This window comes from Portunus trituberculatus, chromosome 41, assembly GCF_017591435.1.
Source record: "Portunus trituberculatus isolate SZX2019 chromosome 41, ASM1759143v1, whole genome shotgun sequence".
Lineage (NCBI taxonomy): Eukaryota > Metazoa > Arthropoda > Malacostraca > Decapoda > Portunidae > Portunus > Portunus trituberculatus.
This window is the reverse complement of record NC_059295.1, coordinates 36,118,039-36,137,749: the sequence shown is the minus strand read 5'-3', so window position 1 is coordinate 36,137,749 and position 19,711 is coordinate 36,118,039. Positions and strand designations below refer to the sequence as shown.

At 41.4% G+C, this 19,711-nt stretch overlaps 1 long non-coding RNA gene across 1 annotated transcript in view; it reads right to left on the bottom strand.

Annotated features, from left to right (window-relative positions):
* The window catches only part of LOC123517051, a 175,754-nt gene that overhangs the window by 120,726 nt on the left and 35,317 nt on the right, over positions 1 to 19,711 (bottom strand). The gene's annotated exons all lie outside the window — the stretch shown is intronic.

Below are 19,711 nucleotides of genomic sequence, written 5' to 3'. Positions count from 1 at the left end.
AATCTATTCTAATCATCTTCACTATATGAGAACCAATTCTCCCATTTAATCTGAACTTAATCGAGATTTCACCTGTTATTAGTTTTGAAGAATGGAGCTTGTCACTTTGAAGTATTACACTTCAGAAAGAACTCTGGTGGGTAATAACGAGACCGAAGCAAAAGAAATAAAATGCTGTGCAGAAATCTTTGACCTAAAAGGACTGCCACACGGATATCCGCAATCCACACGCCTTGCAGCGGAAAGAGACACTGTCCAAAATAATTGTATAATACATAACACCACCGCGTGAGTTAGTGGTCACAGGAGGCGACTCTTGCTCTGTGCCCGCGTCAAGGAACGCCGCGACCCATCCCAGCCACCAGTCTGAGGATAAGGGGAACCCTGGCTATAAAAATGAATTATACGCCTGCAAATTTAATGAACTGCGAACCTCAAACGAGATGACCGGGTCGCTCATGCTGGGGGAGTTACGACTCCCCAAAGACCCACACACACACACACACACACACACACACACACACTCTCTCTCTCTCTCTCTCTCTCTCTCTCTCTCTCTCTCTCTCTCTCTCTCTCTCTCTCTCTCTCTCTCTCTCCGTCTTTCTAGCAAACAGTGACTTATTATTCATTGCGTGTGTTGAATCACGTGACATTGTCAGTTCTGTGGCAGGGAAGAATACTGTCTTCCCTGTTCTTGGTGTTGCTGTGAGTGGTAAGTTGGACACCGAATGACACAGGTGAAGGTCAGAATGAGTGACTCAAGAAGGGTGTGAGGAGGAAGATATAGAGTTTAGATGCGGATCACTCTAAATCAATGCAAAGAGAACACTGTATGACGAAGCAGCGGCACCGACTCCGTTGTATGGCACTGAAACATGAAATAGGGGAACAGTACCAAGAGGAGAGTGACTGCAATGAAGATATGTGGTCCGATAGTCATCTAGAGTAACACGGAAGGAAAGAGTAGAAAATGGGAATATTGAAAGGATGACTGGTATTAAAGGAGATGATGGAGCAGGCCATGAAAGGGAATGGAGGGAGAGAGACTGATGGCAAAATTAACAAAGGTCTGCTGAGGTGAAAGGCTAAAGGCAGGAGCACGATGATGATGGTTAGTGTGAAGATGGATAGTCTGAATGGATGAATAGTGATGCAGCCTTTTAATACTAGCATTATAATAGTTTTTTAGGAACGAGTGACTTTTTTTAAAGACCTAGTAATTACATATATTTTCCTCGAAAATAAATAAAAAAAAGTTAAATATTTATGTATTCTTGTAATTACTCTCCTTATGTGGAAGACGACATGAAATTTTGAAAGCCTCCCACAATGTTGAATGAGCTTAGTAAAGGTTGTGGACCTCTGATATAGCGGATAAGGCTGACGCAACTAAGCCTCACTCAAAATAAGCAAGATTAGAAAAACACGACAAAATTATGCAATGACTGAGCTCAAGGCATAACACTTCAGATGACCTACCTTCAGTCCTTCACTAACTAGGAGCAGCAGCAGCAACAGTAGCAGTGGACACAGAAATCCTCCAAGTAAGGGGAAGGATACAAGACACAGAGAGGCAAAAAATCACATCATCAACGCAGCAACTCGGTGATTCAGACTTCTCCTTAACATGCAGAATGAATTACCAGGCTTCAGCTGACACGACAGACGTTTCATTAAATAGCAGAACTCAAAACACACTTAAGAAATCATAGAACCAAGCTCACCACAGCAAATCTCATGCACGAGGTTGCCACGAGACAGACAGGTCAAGAAATTAATTAGTGGAGAGAATGTCAGGACGGATTAATTCCAGAGAGAGAGAGAGAGAGAGAGAGAGAGAGAGAGAGAGAGAGAGAGAGAGAGAGAGAGAGAGAGAGAGAGAGAGAGAGATACATATACTGACAAACTGACAGCCAGACAGTCAAGCAGACATACATAGTTAAACAGATGGATAGATCGATAGATATATAGATAACAGATTAACAGATAAATATATAGATGGATAGATAGGTAGATAGACAGATAAGTAGAAAGAAAAATAGACAGCAATAAAAAATACAAACAGAAAAGAATTAACTAAGACGAAAATAAAGAGTGCCGCTCACACATTTTTTCACAATCAGTATTTACGAACCTAATAAAATTCTATACATACGCAGAACACTGACTACGTTCTTGTCACAGTCTTGCATTAGAAACATATTCGATGCTATCCTGACAAATGAAGAAATGATACTGTACTTTGGTTCCTTCACGATTCACACAGACATCAATACAGGTTGGTTTTTCCAGCTTTGTCAGTCCTCAAGCAAGACAATAATTAGTGGCTATGAAGGGCTGTAATGTGCCTTTACCGGGTAATAATTTGAACGTCTCTCTCTCTCTCTCTCTCTCTCTCTCTCTCTCTCTCTCTCTCTCTCTCTCTCTCTCTCTCTCTCTCTCTCTCTGTGTGTGTGTGTGTGTGTGTGTGTGTGTAAGTGGGTTAGAGGATTTTACACACACACACACACACACACACACACACACACACACACACACACACACACACAGCCTTGTTTTCCTCTGCCAGTAATTAGATGTTTTCTATTAAATTCCAAAAACTTAATGAAATTGGAGTTCAAGTAAATAAAGAGGAAAAAAGACCTTGACGGAATGAACGCAGAAAGCGATGCGAAGGATGGTGCTTGTTATTATTCAACACACATCTTTTAAATTGGGTAAGGACTTCCGATTCTCAAGGATATGGCGTGGCGTGGGGCCAATGGAAGAAGAGGGAAAGGGACCTTGGCAAGAGGGAGAGGTGGTGACAGGAGGGAACGAATGGTGACTGCAGTACGCGATGTTTGAAGAAGTTTCGCTGTAAAACAAAACTATTTTCTCCTTAAAATGTGTACTATTATCTTTATAAAACGCGTACTAAACCATTTCTCCCGTTCCTCAGAAGTCAGCCTTTAGAGTGAGTCTTCTCTGATAATAACACTCTTTGGGGAGCTTTTCTCGCGAGGACATCAGCTTGTGAAAGGAGGAGCTAAGCGAGTGGCAAAGACGTCATCAGCACGCCCGCCTCCCCGCCTTACCTAGCGCCTCCCCACCGCAATATTAAACTCGCCGCGGGTGTCGGGTTCCCTGGATCCTTCTTATTCATCCCACACTCATAACTCTGGCGGCCTCGCGGAAATGGGAAGGAAGCTACGGACATTATATATGGCGAAGCGAAGCAGGTCATTCAGTGGGCGAGGCTGGGCGAGGCTGGGCGTGAGGCGATGGTGGCACAGGCAAGCTTTGGTTGAGACATCACACATCCCAGCTCTTTTAAATACGTTCAAGAAAAAAAATAGGAACAGATGTGATGAAACAGGGAGGAAAATATTGTATATTCACCTTAACATGAAACGTAAAAGCGGTGACTGACTCTCCTTCCATTTATTCGTCAATATTTCGCTGTATGTAGTACCTGCAACATTACAATACAAATAATAACAGTGCTATCCAATCAGCCATTCATCTTTCAGCCATACACTTTCAAAACATGAGGGAAACACACTCCACATTCAACAAGGCGGAGCGGGATGGGTGCAGCAGATTGGGTGTGGGCGTCAGAGGGGCGGGCGTGGCTCCGGTGGGTCGGGGCTCACCAGGTTTTACTGTCGCGTCGCGGTGACTGATGGAGAAAGGATCAATCTTGGGGAGGCGACGGGAGGCGATTATGGGAGATGCTATCAATCACCTCAGAAGTTATCCGGGGGAAATAAAGAAGAATATGAGTACAGCAGAGAGTTCGGATGGAGTCAATAGAGAGGGATAAAAAGGAGGACAAAAGAAAAGCAAAGTTGAGAAGGGAGATAGGAAAAGAAGAAAAGGTGGATATATATAATGTGTATTTTATCTCCAAAAAACACTGTTAATCATTACATGTTATTGTTTGCCACGTCACCACGTCATATTGTATCCTTTTCCGTTAAACCATTTATCTAAGCACTGTCAATATATTTCCTCATCACGTAATGATTTATCTTACATTTATATCAACTCATTGTCTATTCATTTCATCTAAAGTATTTATTTTAAGATCTTGACACCTTGCAATTTTATCAGTTGAATAATTTATTGTAAGACTGCTAAATTTGATCATCCTTGTCACTGAAAATCATATATCAATGTCTCCCACGCCCTGAGCAGCACAGGAGCCCGCCGCACGTGCCGCAGTTCACCACAGCCACGAACAACACACGTCTCGTCAACAAAAAACGTATCGGCGTCGAAGATAGCAGCAAAATATAATTACAAGAGCAAACAGATGAGGAATATGCTTTATTTGGAAGTCAGAGTGGATGGAGTGTGGTGTGTACCTCGCTACAAACTGTTAATTAACGAGGGAGTGTGGCCATCAAAGGGTTACGATCTCAGTCATTGCGGTGACCGTGCCCTTTGACGGGGTTGTGTTTTGACGAAGTGATCCCGGATTGGCATGTTCTTGTATGTACTAAATTTGTATTGCTCTTGAACAGTAACAAACATTAAAAATAGAATGAACAGAACACATTATTTCTTTTAGAATATTGTGCAGGAAATTAATATTATCCGTCTTTTGCAATATATATATATATATATATATATATATATATATATATATATATATATATATATATATATATATATATATATATATATATATATAAAACACCCAGCTATTCTTGTCTCTTTATTGAATCTCAGACAATAAATGTTCATTTTTATCTTTAAGCTCTGTTCTGCTTTTCCTTTGATGACATCTTGGGAGCTTGAGGGATCACACTGTGTAGCATTCTTTCACATAAAATCCGACTTCCTGCTTACTTCTTATGTGCAACGAACGTAAAATGTATTTTCTATGTACATTTCTCATGAACAATATTCAAATTTCTTTTGCGTCTTCCTCCTTACTCATTTCTGTTAACTACAATCACCTGCATTTTATGGTGACGGTAGAGAGCATTCCAGGTGATATGCCAACTTTCTAGCACCATCAGATTATACCTTGCCTTTTCAGATATGTATTTCAAATACCAGACGGTGCTGGTATTCGTGATAATGGTGGTGGTAATGTTGAGTAAAGACGATGGTGTATTCGTATCTAATTTCTGTTGTACATAAGCAGAACGAAAACTTAAAAGACTGAATGAGTATTTTGCGGTGAGCCTATGTGGCGTGCGAGCATGACATAACAAACGGTATTGAGAACGTAGCCATGAAAGGTACTGGAAAAATACCTTAAAAAGATAAAAATTATATCACAATAGTATGCAATATAATTATCACAGAAGAACACAGGATAATGTTACACTGTAGTTTTTGTTCATCCTCATATGTGAAATTGATCGCCATAAACACAATACTCAGCATTAGACACTCAAGTAATTTCACAAAGTGCATCTAAAATTGTAATAACTGTGAATTGAGGTATACAGCAACAATATAATACAATGGACTATGCCTGAAAACACAAGAAATGTCACAGGTTAATATCCTCGAGAGTTCACAACGAGAGGAGCCGCTGCCTCGTGCCGTCAAACACTGTTTATGTTTAGTACACCAGCATTTTATTTTTCTCTCTGTTAGAATACCGTTATTATTAATTTTATCATTATTACCATATATGATGCTAATTATGTAGAATTCCCTTTCTGACACAAGAAAAGCTGATGAAAGCTAGTAGAGCTTTAAAGACAGTACTATGAAAAATATATGTAAGAAAAGGAAAAAACTTAAATCGTGGAAATGTGTGAACGCCTAAACCATTTAATCCAACACTCTCTAACACTCATCACACAAACAAAGAACTCACTGCAGCCTTCATGATTTTTCTTATCACTATACCCAAAATATCCAGCGGAACCAACAGAATTGTACGTAATAATCGAACAACAAGGTACCATAATCTGGACAGCCTTGTCATAACTTGAGTCAGGCTCCAGACGCCGCCTTGACACAAGCTTAGTCCCTGTGAGGCACTTCGCCCCTTCCTCTGAAACATGACGATTTCTAAAACCTACAAAGATTATTTTTCGGTTTTCGTGAATTACTATCATTCTTTTATCGAGGATTCTTTTATCAATTTTAAGGAGGCGGTGGTGTAGTGGATAAGGTGGTGAGCGTAGGATCGGTCAGACGTCCATGCGTAGGTTTTGAATCCCACCACCTATCGCCTTGATACTTTGCCATTTGTCGAGTGGTTTAAAGTTACCTACATGTCACCATAATACCCAGGTTCTAGGTGGTTACACCAAAGATGCGCTTGGGTAGTGATATGGGCCCTAATATGGGTACTACTATAAATGAAATTGCCTGCGCCACTAATGAGTGGAAGCTTAACACCGCTTCCAATACTTTTCAAGTTACCTACAGGCGCTATAGGCCAGGACATAAAACAAAAAAATATAATAATAAATAAATAAATAAAAAAAGTGCAAATGTTTAATTTTAAACTATCAACATAATCATTAAAAGAAATATAGAAAACTACATAACCTTAAAGGAAACCTCTTGTAAACTGTCTATAGAAGACACTGAAACGTTTGGAATTCCGATCACTGTGGCGAGAAGTTGAACCTGCAAGGGAAAACGACCGCAAAGCTTCTTACCATCGGTTTAGGGTTGTTCGTTAGACTTGTATTCCAATACAATGAGAATCCATGCCTTTTTTGTAATAGTTACTTTGCATGCGAAGACGAATACACCCAAACATTGTATTCAAATGTATTCAAATACGAATAACGAATACAGATACCCGATACCTTATCCAACAATATGTGTATAACTATAAAAGAAACACAGTGTTATCGGTATGCGAATATCATCTGGAACACTTGCACGTCAGTATTGCAACAGAAGGATTGCACAGTAAGATTGCCACAATGTTTCAACTGGAAACAAACTATGTTTTGCGTTATCGTGATGGCTCGTATCTCGTGTTACCTCGTCAAGATATGGCAAACAAGGCTGGTAGAGAAAGGAGAAAAATGACTCGACGGAAATATAAATCTTAGCCACAAAATTAATAACGGAAAAAAAGAGAAAAAGTTGAACATTCCTGGCAAGTTCCGACGTTTCTATATGAAAGAGTAAATGAATGCAAGAGAGAGAGAGAGAGAGAGAGAGAGAGAGAGAGAGAGAGAGAGAGAGAGAGAGAGAGAGAGAGAGAGAGCATACTAAAAACCACAAAAAGAAAACTAAGCTAACGCATAACTGAACACAGAAAAATACAAAAAACCGCATCATGAGGAATTGTGTTATGAAATTCATTAAATTGAAGACCAACAGTGTGTGTGTGTGTGTGTGTGTGTGTGTGTGTGTGTGTGTGTGTGTGTGTGTGTGTGTGTGTGTGTGTGTGTATCAAAACTAATGTACGATTTATAATCCATTGATTCTTGTCCATCAGGGATTATATTTTGAACGAAAAAATATGCAATACATTATGGAAACAGTGAACGTGTAATCAAACCAAACAAATAGCCTTGTCTTCTGTGTGAATTTCGCAAAATACAATTAATCTATGACACCGTGCATGCATGTGTGTATGTACGTATGTAAAGGGTGCCAGTTCCGTCATTGTAGCGTGTGATGTTGTCTATGTAATGCTTGTACACCAGAAAAGTAGTTGAATAAATAAATAAATATATAAATAAATAAATAAATAAATAAAATGCAGCAAAACGAGTACGGAAAATTACTGCTACTACTAAAATAGCAACACAAACACACACACACACACACAACACACACACACACACACACACACACACACACACACACACACACACACACACACACACACTAGGTCATAATATATGTAAGATACCACGAAGTGAAACACATACACACACACACACACACACACACACACACGGTCATAATATATGTAAGATACCACAGTGAAACACACACACACACACACACACACACACACACACACACACACACACACACACACACACACACACACACACACACACACACACACACACACATTATGTCATAAAATATGTAAGATACCACGAACACACACACACACACACACACACACACACACACACACACACACACACACACACACACACACACACACACACACACAGAGAGAGAGAGAGAGAGAGAGAGAGAGAGAGAGAGAGAGAGAGAGAGAGAGAGAGAGAGAGAGAGAGAGAGAGAGAGAGAGAGAGAGAGAGAGAGAGAGAGAGAGAGACTTATCAAAACAAATAATTAACTCTAACACGTTGGGATGAAGTTAACGAGTTACAAAACTTATCTGTAGACTTTTACATGTTGAATGCTACAAAACTACGGAGAGATGATTTAATTCAAAGTTTATAAAAGGTGAATTTTCTTTTTCCTGAAACTCTTCTTGAACTCAATGGCGCGGGAGAAAAGGTCAGGCGGTGAGAAACATATAATGGAGTGTGTTAATGAAACTTGGCGTCTCTCGTTCCTCACATAAAAGTTAACTCAGATGATAAATACCTTTGTACTCTTCCCTTTTACCCTTTCTGTACCGTGACACGTATCCCTATTCAGTTTGGTTATTATTTCGTAACTTTATACAGCTTTGGAAACCTACTTGGGGATTAAAATAGTGAAGACTCTGGTCATTAAATTTCTCACCACTATAGACCCTTCCTAATGCAAATCAAATCGTCTATTTTTACCTGAAACTAAAAGTAAAAAAGCGTCCCAATGCTGAAGGGATTAACGAATCACTTACAATGGCACCCGAAGGAAATGATAAATGCGATCAACAAATATAAATAGAGATTGCCGTGACTCATTCTACGTAAAGGTTAACACAGATAATAAATACCTATGAAATTTCCCTTTTAATGAATTACTCACATTGGCACCTGAAGGAAAATGATAGATGTTATGAACTAATATGAATAAAAGTTACCGTGACTCATTCTAATTAAAAAATATAATATAAATAAACGGACAGGCAAGCTACAACTGTCTCTTCCTTATTTAAAATGATTTGATATTCATAAACTTAATGTAAAAGCAGAGCAACCAGAAAAGCACTATGAAATTAACTAAGAATCCAGGGAAACACGTTGACATTGAAGGACACTAGACGATATGAAGCCGGATGACAAATGAGGAAGGTGAAATACAAAAAGAGAACAAAAAAAAGCTATAGTCGCTCTACTCAAAAATGGCTCCTGGATCTCAAACATATTGTAGCTTATTCATAACGTAATTGATCTGGTTTGAATAATACTTTTTTTTTTTTTTTAATGAACGCATTTATTACAAGGATAGCTCACGGTTTTCCTCAAGATCTAACAACAACGCATTCCCTGACACACCATTCAGACTGACCCCCAGGAGCCATTTTAGAGAAGACAAACTATAAATATTAAAACCAAAATGAAAACTCATGTATTAAAAAAAAAAATAAAATTAACAAGTAGAAAATACAGTGGGCATTACAATAAAATATTTCTTTTGTTGCCGAACCAAATAATAAATATGCAGTATTAGTAAACATGAAAATTATTATTGATACAAAATATACGTTGAAATATTCCGAGTCAAAACAAATGTAAATTCACACTATATTTCAGCCTCTCTTCCTGGTTTGACATAAGAGGGAAAAGATTAGGCAACACACACACAGAGAGAGAGAGAGAGAGAGAGAGAGAGAGAGAGAGAGAGAGAGAGAGAGAGAGAGAGAGAGAGAGAGAGAGAGAGAGAGAAAGCAAACAAAGTAACACAAGCAAACACATATGCATCGAGAAACGTGGATGAAACTATGGATAAGAGAAGAAAAGAGAAAAGAGACAAAAGAAAAAGAAAGGAAAAAAAACACAAAAGAAGAAACAAAGGATAACACACACACACACACACACACACACACACACACACACACACACACACACACACACACACACACGTACACATCAAGTACCATCAGCAGTTCCAGTCCCCCTCTTCTCAGGCTACAAGTTAAGCTCTCGCTCCTTGCGGGGGAGGAGAAAACCTTTGAATTTCCTGGTCATTTCCTGTGTGTATCGATTCCCTTCCCTCCCTCTTGTTGGGTCGGCGAGGGAAAATAAGAGCCATTAGAGCTGTCTTTCTTGGAAGTCATTCCTATTATTGGTGGCCGGAATCTTGTTAAAGGAGAGTAAAGGGAGGGTAAGAGAGAGAGAGAGAGAGAGAGAGAGAGAGAGAGAGAGAGAGAGAGAGAGAGAGAGAGAGAGAGAGAGAGAGAATGATTCGATAAATTATGTTTGCTTTACGTTTTAAGGCCTGATTTGGATTTGCCAGCACCGTCGCTTCAGATAATTAAGCGTACACACACACACACACACACACACACACACACACACACACACACACACACACACTCACTATAAATGTTTGCTTGCTAAATAAGTAAGATATTTTCTAATTTAATTAAAATTTCATTCAACCTTCAACCTAACGAGAGAGAGAGAGAGAGAGAGAGAGAGAGAGAGAGAGAGAGAGAGAGAGAGAGAGAGAGTTGTTTTTCAGCGATGCGTTATGGAAGTTTTGTATTCCATTTAAAGTTTTCCTTCTTATAATTCCTTCGTTAAAGTATACCAAAGGCCTTCCTTGATTTTCACATTCAAATTCCAGTCTGTTTAAAAATGGCTCATCTCAGTCACGTTAACCTTATCTTTCATCCCTTTTAACTACAAAGTAACACAAACGTAGCTGAAGAACTGTACTCTATAATGTTTCCATGTAACTGCGTAGTAGCAAACTAACCTCTAATTACATTTCTCTCCCTTCACCTCTTAATCTTCATCCTTCCTGTAACGCCTTTTCTCTCCAACGTTCACTCCACTTCCTCTTTCCCTCTCTCTCTCTCTTTCTCTCTCCATCGTCCACTTTCCTTCCTCTCCCTCCAACAGTCGTCTCTCCTCGACCTGACTCGCCCACCTCATCACGGTCCCCGCCACCCCATTCCTTTCCTCCAAACACGGCCACTAACCTGCCCGGTATGAGAGTCACGTCCCATAATTGGCTGAGCAGCTGTGAGCGGGGCGGCCCGGCTCTTGTTCCACCGAGAGGAGGAAAGAAAAAAATACATGGCTTATGTGACTTGACTTTTTTCTTGTGGTTTCCCTCAAGCCACAGTTTTTGTTTTGTTTTTCCGGTCTCACATGGACATTCACAGGTGCGCGTACACACACACACACACACACACACACACACACACACACACACACACACACACACACACACACACAGTCTTATTTTAGTTTCAGGGAATAATCTTAATCTTAGAATTATCTCGAATGAGAGAGAGAGAGAGAGAGAGAGAGAGAGAGAGAGAGAGAGAGAGAGAGAGAGAGAGAGATTCATTGTCTCCTATCATTGATGTTTCCTAGCTTAAGTATATTTGTCTTCCGGTTAAGATAAAGGCTTTTTTTTACTACCCATAAAAATTCATGCTAAGTATCTTGAAAAAGAAAAAAAATATCAGAATAACTAATTCCCGTTGATTTTTTCGCTTATATCTTATGCAACTTCGAGAAAAGAAAAAAAAAAACAAGGAGCAAAGAAGAACAATAGCACGCACATCTACTACATAGCCACATACCACCAACACATACCCATCCACACACACACACCACACACACACACACACACACACACACACACACACACACACACACACACACACACACCCATACAAAATGTCAAATGGCTGTCACTGTTTTCTGTATATTTTTCTTCTTTCAGTCAAAACTCGGCAAATAAAAGTTTCAAAACGTATTATGTTCTCTTCAAACACGCCACAGCCAGACTATTGATAGACTTGTGTATCATATATATATTGTGTGTCTCTGTGTATCGTGTATATCTTCATCATGTATTTCATTTCTTTATATTAAGCTTGTATCATATATACATTGTGTGTCTTTGTGTATCGTATATATCTTCATCATGTATTTCATTTCTATATATTAAGCCTGAGTGTCCCATGCTTCGCTAATGTTTCATACACCCACATTCCATTGTCACCCCACTATTCCTCAAGCCGTGCTGGATCCAATCATTTTATACCATCCATTTTGACGTCACGGCGCTGGCTAATCACGAGGTCATGACTATTACGTTTACCGGTTACACAGGTAATATTGGCATTGGGGAGCTGGTGAACAATAACAATAAAAAAAAACACTGCAAGGGGGGCACTTAAGAAGCTATTTAATAACCCAATAATGTAACTGACATACACGTATAGATATAACATGAAACACATGAAACTGACATACACATATAACACATAAATAAATACAGCAATAAAGAACCCAACTTAATACCTAACAATAATACAAGAGGAAGTGATACTTATGAGGTGTCGCAGTGGGGAAGTGCTGGGTGAGGTGGTTCCCACGGTAGTCCAAGAGGCGTTGTGTTCACTGGTTGAAGCCTTGAACCTCGACTCACTTCCAGAAGTCAGGGGAGCTGGCTTGACACTTCCGCTTGAGTCGAATGGGGCCGCGTGAATCCAACTTCGGGACAGTAGCGGGGCTTCATGAGACGGTGACGTGGAGGGTTCATGAGACGGTGACGTGGAAGGTTCATGAGACGTTGACGTGGAAGGTGAGGTGGAGAGGTGGCGAACGAGGTAGCAAGCGGAGGAGGTGATGGTAGTGGAGTATGTTACGGGCGGGCCGTAACATTTCCTCCCCCCTAAGACCTCCGTAATGGGCTCATGAAGGAGGTGAGACGGGAGATCTTGATAAGGCGTCGGCGATGATGTTGTCCACCCCCTTGATATGGTGGACTTCCAAGTTGAAGGGTTGAGTTAACAAGGCCCACCTAAGAATGCGTTGGTTTCGGTTCTTCATGGCGTGAAGGAAGGCCAGAGGTTGTGATCGGTGAAGACCTTCGTAGTTTGAGGACCAGGATGAAGGTAGCACTCAAAACGTTGGAGCGCCAGGACGAGTGCCAGAGCCTCCTTCTCGATGGTGGAGTAGTTGAGTTGGTGTTTCTTCAGCTTGGTGGAGTGATAGGCGATGGGATGGAGGATGCCGCTTGTGGGGTCCGCTTGTAGGAGGACAGCACCCACTCCAACTCCACTCGCGTCCACTTGTAGATGGAAGGGGCGGGAGTGATCTGGCGTCCAGACCACTGGCTCCGAGGAGAGGAACGCCTTGAGATGTTGGAAGGCTTGGTCACAGGTCGGGGTCCAGTGGAAGGGGACGGAAGTGCTGATAAGGTCCGTCAGGGGCGGCCAGGGTGGAGAAGTTCCTACAGAATCGTCTGTAGAAACCAGCCATCCCCAAGAACCTCATGAGAGCTTTCCTGGTGGTAGGGACAGGAAGCCAAGGATGGCCTCCACGTTGGCTCTCTTGGGGCGAACCTTGCCGTTCCCCACCACATGTCCCAGGTAGACCACCGTAGACTTCCCGAAGGTGGACTTGGCCAGGTTGATTGTAAGACCGGCTTCCTGCAACCGACCCATCAGCCTCCGGAGACGGGTCAGATGTGTCACCCAGTCGTCCGAAGTCACCACCAGGTCGTCCAGATAGGCAGATGTTCCCTCCAAGTCCTGGGTGATGTAATTTATAGCCCTCTGGAAGGTGGCGGGAGCATTAGACAAGCCGAAGGGCATCACTGTGTATTGGTATAGTCCGAAGGGGGTGATGAAGGCGGATATTATTCGGGCCTCGTCCGAGAGGGAATCTGGTAGTAACCTTTAAGTAAATCTATAGTGGTTACAAATTTGGCTACTCCTATGCTATCTATAAGGTCCTCTATCAAGGGCAATGGGTAGGAGTCTGGCACCGTCACTTTATTTAATTTCCTGTAGTCGGTGCAAAATCGACTACTACCATCTGGCTTAGATGTTAACAGGCAGGGAGAAGCCCAGGGGATATACTAGGTTCTGCAAGGTGATGACAGAGCAGATAGTCTACCTCTTTTTTCATCAAGTCTCTTTTAATGGGTGAAATGCGATAGGCTGGTTGTCTTATAGGCTTGATGTCATTAGATATTAATGTTATATCATGTTGGATAGTAGTACAAAGTCCTGGAAGGTCACCTGTGATTTCTGAAAAGTCTAGCAATAACTTTTTAAGATCAGACTGTTGTGAAGGTGTTAAGGAAAGAAAAACCTCATCAAGGTTGGACATGATTTGGCTGTTTGAGGGGCGTCCTTTAGGTGACGAGAAGAGGAATTCGATGTCGGACTCTTCCTCGGGGGCACAGGACCAGACTCCTTCCCTACCAGACATACAGGTACAGTGCGAGACAAGTCGTCCTCTGGTTCTCTGGAGTGGTAAGGTTTCATTAGATTAATATGAACTAGTTGGGAATCCTTACGACGGTCAGGAGTGTGGACCACATAGTTTAATGGACTTAGTTTTGAGCCACAACATAAGGTCCCATGAACTTACTGTGAAGAGCATTGCCTGGAGTGGGAGAAAAAGTAAAACCTTGTCTCCTGGTTTGAAACTTCTCATGACAGATTTGGGAAGAGAATTTTGTTGCATTTTAGTTTGAGATTTGAGGAAGTTTGATTTAGCAAAAGATCTGACTTCACTGATTTTATTCTTAAGGTTACTGATGTAGTCAGACACACTGGGGCTTGAAGGAGTATTTTGAGTAAACCATTGATCCTTTAATATTTTGAGAGGCCCCCTGATCTGTCTACCATAGAGTAATTCAAAAGGGAGTAACCTAAAGAATCTTGAGGAGATTCTCTTAAAGCGAAGAGAAGGAAAGAGATACTTTCATCCCAGTCTCCTTGATGCTCCAAGCAATACTTCTTCATCATGGATTTTAATGTTTGGTGAAACCGCTCCAGACAGCCTTGGGATTGGGGTGGTAAGCCGAGGAGGTTACATGGTCGATGTTTAGCTCATTCACTATCTGTTGGAAAAAATTGCTAGTGAAATTGCTACCCTTGTCAGACTGAATTTGTTTTGGAATTCCTACCGAGGTGAAAAAATGTATTAGATGTTTTACAATGGTCTTTGATGTGATGTTCTTAAGAGGGAATGCTTCAGGGTACCTGGTAGTGGGATCCATGAGGGTTAACAAATACTGATTCCCTCGTTTGGTTTTGGGTAAGGGCCCTACGCAGTCCAGAACGATCTTTTCGAAGGGCTCCGTCTGAACTGGAATAGGCGTCAGAGGAGCTGGCACAAGGCGTTCGTTAGGCTTACCCACAATTTGACATATGTGACATGTTTTTACATAGTGTGACACATCCTTTTTCATTCCTGGCCAAAAAAATGTTGAAGAGCCTTCTTGTAGGTTTTTTGGATGCCTAGATGACCTGACAATCCATCATGAGCTAGTTCTATAATGGCTGGTCTTACAGACAAGGGATGACAACTTGATGTGTTTCTGACCAGGTGTCTAGTTGTTTCAGTTCAGGAGGTCTGTAGGCACGCATCAGGACTCCTTCCTGATAATAAAAACAAGGCAATTTAGACATATCCTTTGTCTCACTGGCAACATGTCTGATCTTAGCCAAAGTGAGATCCTGTTCCTGAGCATTAATCAAATTCTCCTTTGAAATGATGTTATTGTACAAGTTGTCAGTAGAGGCAATCATTGGTGGAGGAGGTGGTGAAAGGGCAGGGGACTTGGACTGAGACCTGGTGACTGCACACACTGGGAAGAAGTGAGGGGATGTTTCGTCCAGGGTCTTAGTGGGACTTTCTGTTAAGGGAGAATCAAGAACAATTAAGTTTGGAACAGCCAAGTTACCCGCAAGATCGTTACCCAGTACAAGATGTACCCCCGGTACTGGCAGTTCACCAGGTTTAATGGCTACCACAACCTCTCCTGAAATGAAAGGGCACTGTAAGCTAATATTAGCCAAGGGATAGGAGAGCTGTGATTCGAGACCTGTAAGGATCACCTTCTCCCCAGTGAAAGCCTGTTTGATGTTAGGGATGACATCTTCCCTTAAGATGGATTGGGCAGCACCTGTATCACGCAGAACCTTGACATTTATTGCCTTGTCTTTACCATCAGTCAGGGACACTTTACCTTGATACGTGTACGAGTCATAAAGTTCTAGAGGAGAGTTGACAGGGTTAGCTAGGGCCACTGGTTTCTTGTTCTCAAATGTGTTAGGTTTAGGGGCCACAAAAGAAAGTTGACGTTGAGAGGCCTTGCAATTTGGGTGTCTACATTTCTGGATCGTGTGACCTGGTTTCTTACAGTATGTACACCAGGGGAATTATATGCATTTGGCGAGAATCCGGTCGGCTTACCACCCGCCCCCAAAACCTTCCCCAAAGGAGGACCTAACATTAGATAGTGAACCACGACCTCTACTACCCAGGGATCCCATCAACAAAGCAAACGCATCAGCCACTTTAGCGGCAGACATAAGATCACTCTCTCCCGTTCTTCCACATGCCTCAGAATATTAAAGGGTAACTTGTTCTTCCATTCTTCCAGGACCATTAGATTGAGCAACTCCGAAAAGGTGGTAATGTTAAGGGCGGCTAACCATTTCTTAAATTGTCTTAGTTTCTCACTAGCAAATTCAACATAGGTGTGAGAGTCTGGTTTCACATACTTTCGGAACTGTTGTCTGTATCCGTCAGAAGTGATAGAGTAGGCGTCTAGAATGTTACCTTTGATCTCTTCATATTCTACCTCATCACTAAGGCCGTTGTATACCCTGTAAGCTTTTCCTACTAGCTTAGGGACAAGGAGAGACACCCACTGATCCTTGGGCCATTTATTCCTATTAGCAATGCTCTCAAAAGCGCGAAATGACCCGTCAACATCAGATTCATCAAAAGGGGAACTAGCGGAGCAGCTGTAGCGGGATTAAAGCTTGCTAACTTTTTCTTTATATCTATTTCTTCCCCTCTAAACTTAGCGTCATTTCGTAGGGTTAACTCCTGAATTTCTAACTCTTTCTCCTGCCTTTTAAGTTGTAACTGAAATTCTCTCTTCTTTTTTTGCCTGTAGTTTTCTCTCCTCTCTTTCTGCCTGTAGTTGCATTTCTTTCGCTTCTTTTTCTGCCTGTAGTTGCATTTGTTTTTCATGCATCCGGTATTCTAGTCTAAGCTTCTCAATTTCCCACTGACTTATCCTACTCTTATCCTGTTCTTCCTGGGGACTGTGTATTATAGTCCTCGTAGAGGCTGACATGGGAGTTAACTCTTCTATGGCATTTCCTAGCAACTGACCTTCTTGCACTAGATGTTCAACAATTACATTCTTAATGACCTCTTTAGTCATCTGAGACGTGATGGGAACATCAAAATGTTTTGCGATGGCTTTCCACTGGTCCTTCTTGATATTAGCACCTTTAAGTTGTTCCAGAGAAGGGTCAGCACAAAAATCTTCAACGTTAAACTGAGCGGAAGCCATATTGAATATTAGTTAAACAAACAACAACAAAAAAATGATAAGCGAATTACTTAAGTGAGGAACTTGGCAGAGAGATAATGAAGGCAACCTTGGAAATTACCTAGATTATACTTAAGTAAACACTTATGAGTACAATCACTAATTAGAGAATTACGGCATTAAGAGGGATCCGGATTACTCTAGTTACGAGACTTAAGAGTGAGTAGAGAATTGTACTAAGACTTGTTATTGATAAGGAGGCGGATTAGTCTGAGAGACTAGTTAAAAGGGCCAATTCTAACTAGCGAGAAAAATGATCCGCGAAGTGAGGGGATTGAGGGTTCGCATGAACATATGATGATCCCAACACTTGGATAACACTTATTACACACCTGCCTATGTGCAAAAAATAGAGATAAGTGCTATCGGTGAACACGCCTTTCTACCTGGTTTCCTGCTCTACCACTGCTATGCGATACTAATGAAAGTCACGAACACTTTTAACACGGTCGCCAATTGTTACGTTCACCGGTTAAACGGGTAAGATTGGCATCGGGGAGCCGATGAACAATAACAATAAAAAAAAAAAAACACTGCAAGTTCAACTGGTGAGGAAATGGCAAGGGGGGCACTTAAGAAGCTATTTAATAACCCAATAATGTAACTGACATACACGTATAGATATAACATGAAACACATGAAACTGACATACACATATACATAGAACACATGAATAAATACAACAATAAAGAACCTAACTTAATACCTAACAATAATACTAATCCTATATGGAGGCAATGTGGAAAAAACGGACGAGGGGAAGTGATACTTATGAGGTGTCGCAGTGGAGAAGTGCTGGGTGAGGTGGATCCCACGGTAGTCCAAGAGGCGTTTTGTTCACTGGTTGAGGCCTTGAACCTCGACTCACTTCCAGAAGTCAGGGGAGCTGGCTTGACACTTCCGCTTGAGTCGAATGGGGCCGCGTGAATCCAACTTCGGAAAGTAGCAGGGCTTCATGAGACGGTGACGTGGAGGGTTCATGAGACGGTGACGTGGAAGGTTCATGAGACGTTGACGTGGAAGGTGAGGTGGAGAGGTGGCGAACGAGGTAGCATGCGGAGGAGGGGATGGTAGTGGAGTATGTTACGGGTGGGCCGTAACAATGACCCAAGCGTCGTCTCAGGACACCTGACCCACATTCACCGTCTCTCGCTCTCATTCTCTGTCCAGCTTCCGTGTAGGGTACACATCATCTCCTCAGGCAAGGCAAGGCGTGGGCGCTCGTATCCTTGTGTGTGTATATATTTACAATAGACGCATCATCAGTTGGTGATTGTTTCCGTCTTCCCTCATCTCAAGCAATCTACACATCTCAACCGTGGTGGGCCATATACTTTTCTTTCTATACATCTTTTATCTGATACACGTGGAGGCATTCTTCCTGATATACTGGTGGCATTTTCTTTCGATATACTTGACTAGAAAAGTAGAAAACAACAAGGTAAACTAACAAAGGAATGAAACAAACGACTTCACAGTGTAGTTAAAGAAGGAAAGGAACACAATACCACAACGGAAAGCATAGTTTGTAAAAAGTTTGCTTGCGTCACATTTCCTTTTCTCTCTCTCTCTTTCTCTTTCTCTCTGTGTGTCTCTCTCTCTCTCTCTCTGCAAGAAATTCTGCATCCTGACATAAAAGACCACAAGAACGAGAAGCTTGCACCGTCATGTGTTTGGATACAATGCTAACCAAACTTTCTGTGTAAAACTGCTACACTACTCTTGACATACGTAAAACTGAGCAAGACATATCCACACCCAACCCACACACACGCGCACACCCTCCCCCTACCACACACACATACACACACACACAAACACACACACACACATACACATACACACACACACACACACACACACACACACACACACACACACACACATGTCAACAAGTTTCTTAATTCCTTTCTTCTCATTAAATGTAACAACCATATAGAAGAAGCAATAAATAAAATAATATGATCTAATGGCATTCCAAGTGGCCCTTTTTTTTTTTTTTTTTTTGCTGCCCTTGGCCAGCTTCCCTTCTTGCATAAAAAAAGAATTGTATCAGGTGAAAACCAAAATAGCTCTCGCACCGAAAGACGTACCGAAAAAAGAAGAAAAGAAATTGTCACATAATGAAACCAGGATAGGAGAAATTAAATCATAAATCAGTCTCGATATAAAGGATAAATGTCCAAAGCAAAAAATAAATCAATAATATGGGGGAGCCAAAAAGTCTGGACACATTATGAAATCTATTTGCATTTACCAATCTATTTACTTTGTTTGCGGAGTAAGATAATTATCAAATGAAGATCAAATTAAC